Here is a 6,110-nt window from a genome sequence, read left to right as displayed (position 1 = left end):
TAGGGAAAATATGTACCTTATAGGTTGTTTTATCAAACAGGGCTTGGGTCTTGGAGTGTGTGTTCTGTATTTCCACGGATTGTCTGAGAGTTCCTTTAAACACAAAATGCCCTACGTAGGCCTAGTACATCCAGGTCTACTTAATTGAAGAGAAGTTTGAGTAGTAGTTATAGAGTAACATATATGCTTTGTTGGGCAAACATATTTTTGCTCAAGTGACAGATTGGGAAAAGTCCTAGCTAAAATATTCCCCAAATATTTTTTAAAAGGATATTCACATGTTGAATCAATGAAATTAGTTCAAAAAACTTCCTTTTCTTTATGTTACTGATTCATGATAGAAAGAAAAATCTTTTCTTTAGAGCCTGATAGAGTACATTCTAACTTAAGTCAAACTAGTTTTCTTTCACTACATAATGTTCAATTGTTAGTTTGAATCATGAACACATTGCCTAGATTACATGAGTTTTAAAGAATATGTAATTATATTTGCAATAACAACTACTGGCTTTAAAAAAGGCCTATAATACTGAAAACTCATATAAATGTGTTTTCAGGCAATTAGAGAATGGTGTCATTAAAATGGTTAATCTATTTTACATTCTTAATTTTTAATTTAAAATGGGGTTTTAAATTTAACGAATCCATTTTTATTTGTCTTCAAAAAACAAACATACACATATTCTCCTGTTTTCCAACAGATGTCAGTATCAAAAAAGTAAAGAGCAAGTCTAGTCATTTAATATAATTGTCTTGCAGTACAAAGGAGAATATTTTTTTCCCTTCTTTCTGGTTTCATGTACTCAGAATTTCTAGAGCTGGTCTAAGCAATCCAACAAGGGACAGTAGTTTTAAAATACATAATGGTTATTATTTTTTTTTGAGGGGGTAGGAATTCATGTAGTTAGTGTAGGTAGGAATTATGGTACATGAAGTGGAAGAAAATAGTAAGGAAACATCTGAGTGTTTTCTAGATAATCCCTATTTCTTTCTTTGTGTCTCTTCTCTGTATAAAGATCTAATTCCTCCTTGTTAGTTCCCATTTCCAAATGTTAATGCACAAATGATTTTCTGTTCAAAAAAGTTGTTTACATATTTTCACATGGCATTTTAATCTTTGAAATGCACAATGTCTTTTTAAAAATAATAACATCACTAGTCTTTATCTCCTTTCCGTTTTCACTATCACAGAACTTTAATTTACCTTAAATGAAACATCATATTAAGAATAAGTATTAATTACTAGAGTTTTAAAATTAATTCAGCAACAATATACAGAATTCAAGGCTGGAGAGAATTGAGGATTTAGAATTTTGTCAAAAATGGGAAGGAATTTTACTCTGAAATTTGTATTTAATCATATGTTACCAGTATAAATTGAGTCCTAACAGATTTTAACATGGTATGTAAATCGCAGAGCAGATCCATTACAGACTCATGGAACTTCTGAACTAAGGTCATGAGGAAGCAATTGTGTCACCATATACAAAGAGCAGAAGTGCAATGGCATTGGGAGGAATGGTTAACAAATTCAGGTCATGCCTGCCATTTTGTTTCATTCCGTTACACTTATCTAACTTTACCTTTTTCTACTTTTAGACTTCAGAATTTGTATCTACTTAATTTATCAAGAGAGAAAGGAAAAAGGATCTCATGCCATCTGCACTCTTCAAAATCTTAGAGACTAAAGGACATGAAAGCATTGCTTTTAATAAGATTAGGTTCATGCATTTGAAACATACCACAAACAAAAAAAGTTAATACCTGAGTTAATAAAAAGAAAGAAAAAGGTGTTTCTCATAGTTCGCACAAACTCTGTTCTTTACAAACTCTGGTCTGTCTCTTAAATTAACTGCTTTTATTTTTATAAGAAAATTCACATTGTTTTTGTAAAAACTCAAAGAGCATAAGAAGGGTTACCAGGGGGTAAGCGGGGCAGAGGGACAAAATGGGACATTGGGATTGACATATACACACTACTATATATAAAACAGATAACTAATAAGGACCTACTGTATAGCACAGGGAACTCTACTCAGTACTCTGTAACAGCCTATATGGGAAAAGAATGTAAAAAACAGTGGATATATGTATATGTATAACTGATTCATTTTGCTGTACACCTGAAACTAACACAACATTGTAAAAAACAAAAAAGAGAGCATAAGAATTATATAGTAATGAAAATAATAATACAAGAAAATGAAAATGAACAGTGTCCTCCCAGCCCACCAAAAGTTCTATTCCTTCAGAAGCAAATCCTCTTACTATTTTCTGGTTTCAATTTCACTGGTATTTATTTCAATCTTTAAATTCTCTTTTATAACACTTTTTTTGGGTTCACAAAACATATACATTTTCTACTGATTTCTTCTTATAATAAGAAAGTAATTGTCTCACATTTGTCACCTGCTACAACTCCTTTCCCCCTCTACATCAGAAAACTTTCTTAAACCTCCATTTTGCATCCATTTTCCATAAACAGCATCTTTTAACCCCTCTCTCTGTAAAATGGAAGACATTAGAGCTTCCACCAATATCTCCACTTCTCTCTATCCCCTCCCCACTCCCTATTTGCTTTCTGATTCTCTTGTTTTACAATGCTAAAGTTAAAGATATATACATTCTCTTCAATAGCCATAGTTACATTGTACACTATTTCTAAGAAGCATTCTAGGAATAAAGATGATTTACTATCTTTCTTTCTTTTTGGGGTCCTTATCCACTCCTGTGTCTCTCAATAGCAAAAATTTGGGGCAAAACTAAAATTAATTTTATATTTATACCCCAAGAAATCCTCAATTATTCCCAAGATCATATTACCTAAGTATTCCACTCCCTTCACACCTTCTGACTCTGCAGACCTCCTTTCTGTTCCAATCTCTGTTCCTGGTACTTGTCTTCATCCTGAAAAATCCTCTTACTGCCTTCTTGGAAATGTTGAATCTATTGTTTCCTGGACCATATTTTCCTCTTTCTTGGTTTATTCCTTGTTTTGCCAGAGCACTTTGTTGAAAAACTCACTAAGAAAGGAATTTTCCAGGGAAAGCTTTTCTGAATGACTTAAATGTCTTTATTCTATCTACCTACTTCATTGATAGATTGACTGATTTGGAATTCTAGGTTAAACCTCATTTCCCCTCAGTCCTCTGAAGGCACTGTTATGTTGTCTTCCACCAGACTACTGCTATTGAGAAATCTGAAAAACATTTGTTCCATAACCTGGTCTTTCTGGAAACACTTAGGAGCCTTACTGCACAGAAATTTCATGGTGATGTGTCTGATTATAGATCTTTTCTTGTTGTTTTTGTTGTTCCTGTGTGTATAAGTTGGTGGGGTTTTTGTTTGTTTTGTGTGTTTTTTGGCGGCTTTCCTCCTCTATCTAGTGTCTCTTCATGAGACAGAGGCTGTAGTAAAAATAACTATGTACTTTGTCCACAAGTAGAGATTCTTGCCTCCCTTACTTAGGCTGCATGTAAACAGTCAAGGAGCCTTGTGTTAAGTTTTGGAACGATTAAAGGCCAAAATGAAATAGGCTTTGTTCTAGGGTACCAACTCTTAAATTTTTCAAAGTTCATTAGAGAAAAATTCTCATTTTATTTTCTGGGGCAGAATCACCTGGCTCTCGGCATTTCGTGCTAAATGCAGAGAAGTCTTCCACATAAAATTTTAATGAATTCTTATTTTAATTCCCACATTTCATTCCTATCCATTTCTAGCTGTTGAGATTCCTCAGGGACAAATCTCCTTTTTTCTTATCTAGAGGCACTCCATATTCTTCACTGGGCCCTATGCCAGACTACTTTACCAGTCACTACTTACCCATGAGCTGGCTCTCACCTCCCCAAAGCTCCTAGCTTTCTAATTCCTCCCCTCCTATTCTCTGCTTTATTTCTAGATACATACTTTTTTAATTCTATTACTCCTAAAGGAATAGATTTTTAGGAGGGAAAGGAGATAGACTTGTAGGTTCAATACATCATTTGATATTGGAAGGCTCCCTCGTTTTTTTCTTTAATTTTAATATTCATTATAACAAAATTACAGGAGTTTTGGATATCTGTGTTTTGATTCTGATGATTGTTTGTTGTATTTAGTTTTAATATAGGCAGCTCCTAAGAAAGAAAACAGGAAACTTTGTTACTTTGTTAACAGTGAATGAGTAGAACTCAGGGATTTCCAAAGCTTCTGAGGGTGTTGTCTATAGAACTTATAGCTAAAAACATACATACAACTATGTTCACAGCAGCATTGTCACAATAGCCCAAAGGTGGAAGCAACCCAACAGCCCATCAATGGACGAAAGGATAAACAAAATGTGGCATATGCATATAATGAAATATTCAGCCTTAAAAAGGTAGGAAATTCTGACACGATACAACATGGATGGGTCTTGAAAACATTACGCTAAGTGAAATAAGCCTGTCGCGTAAGGACAAATATGGTGTGAGTCCACTTTTATGAGGTGCCTAGAATACTCAAAATCATAGAAACAGAACGTAGGGTGGTGGTTTCCAGGGACTGGAGGAAGGAGGAAGGGAGAGTTAGTGTTTAATGGTTACAGAGTTTCAGTTTTGGAAGATGAAAAGTTCTGCAGAAGGATGGTGGGGATAATTACACATCAATGGGAATATACTTAATGCCATTGAACTGTACACTCAAAAATGGTTAAATTGTCAGTGTTATGTGTATTTTACATCAATAAAAATATTTTTAAAACATATTGGAGAATGTATTTCTTTGGTTCACATATGCTTTTCATTATTGATCACGATGGCATATATTAGCAATTGAGAAGGGTTCTATCTTTATATGTCTACTTTACCCTTTTTATATATTTTCCTTTCTCCCCCCGACTTCAGAGAAAATAAAATTGCTCACATCCGAAACCCACACAGTTGGAAGAAGATCCAAGTAAATGGATCTCATGGTCCCCATCCATTCTACAGGGTGAAAGAGAACAACGGAGCAGGTGTTTGAAGTTTGCAAGTGTTCACTTTTTTACTACCTCTCATGATATTCTGCTGTTTCAATTTCCAACATATAAAATGTTAATTTCATGCTTTAGATGAATCACTTTCCTTGGGGAAAAACCAGACTTAAACACCTTTATTTGTCTAGATTTTGTTCTTGACTTTCAGCTCAGTGAGAGATGATGTAATATATCAGATTCTAGATTCAAATGCTCCCGGTTCTCTTTCAGATCCTTCCATTTAACCACCATATGACTTTTAGCAAGGTGCTTACTCTCTCAAAGGCTCAGTATTCTCAGCTATAAAATGGGCATAATGAATACTTACTAGTGTGGATGTGAAGATCCAAGCAGTTAGTGCACAAGGCAAGAAATTGATACATCTATGACATATTTGGGGGCCAAACTGCAGTTAGATTAGAGTTAATTAGGCCTTTTAGCATCATGGAATTATATTCAAGTAAAAACCCATATAAAATCAATTGTCTTTAATGCCATGAGGGGCACAGAAAAGACAACATAGGGATTTTTTTTCAGTTTATTAAATACAAAAAATTACAATAAAATTGCAAGTACAGTTTTCTAAAATGTGATTGTCTTTGTTAAGCCCATTTTGATTAGACAGAAAACAGCGTGTTCTAATAATTTGCTTAAAATCTGTTAAAAGTAATACCTCCTGGGGAAACAGCCTTTAATTTAATCTCTCCCATCTCCACCAATCTGAATATTTTAACAATTATCCTATATTTAATCTCCATCTCAAATATCAGAATGCTCATTTGAATTTGAATTTCTGAAGCTTTAAAAGAAATAAAATAGTATTTCTCTTTGGAGAAAGGCAAAGGAAGGAAGGAAGGAAGGAAGGAAGGGAAGGAGGGAGGAAGGAGAGAAGGAATGAAGGCAAGAAGGAAAGAAGGAAGGAAGGAAGGAGAGAGAAAGAAAAAAGGTTATTTTATAAAAAGAATCATGAGAGCTACAAATAAATTGTTTTACCATGTGATACTGGTATTAACAATAAAATTTAAAAAATCTATTCTTTTAAACTTTCCCCAGAATATAAAGTTTAAAAAAATTATGTAAGATTAAAATTCATGAAAGCATTTTTTTAATATCCATATTATAATATACTTTACTTTAT

The sequence above is a fragment of the Pseudorca crassidens genome, chromosome 8, assembly GCF_039906515.1.
Source record: "Pseudorca crassidens isolate mPseCra1 chromosome 8, mPseCra1.hap1, whole genome shotgun sequence".
NCBI lineage: Eukaryota > Metazoa > Chordata > Mammalia > Artiodactyla > Delphinidae > Pseudorca > Pseudorca crassidens.
Note: the sequence above shows the minus strand (reverse complement) of the source record.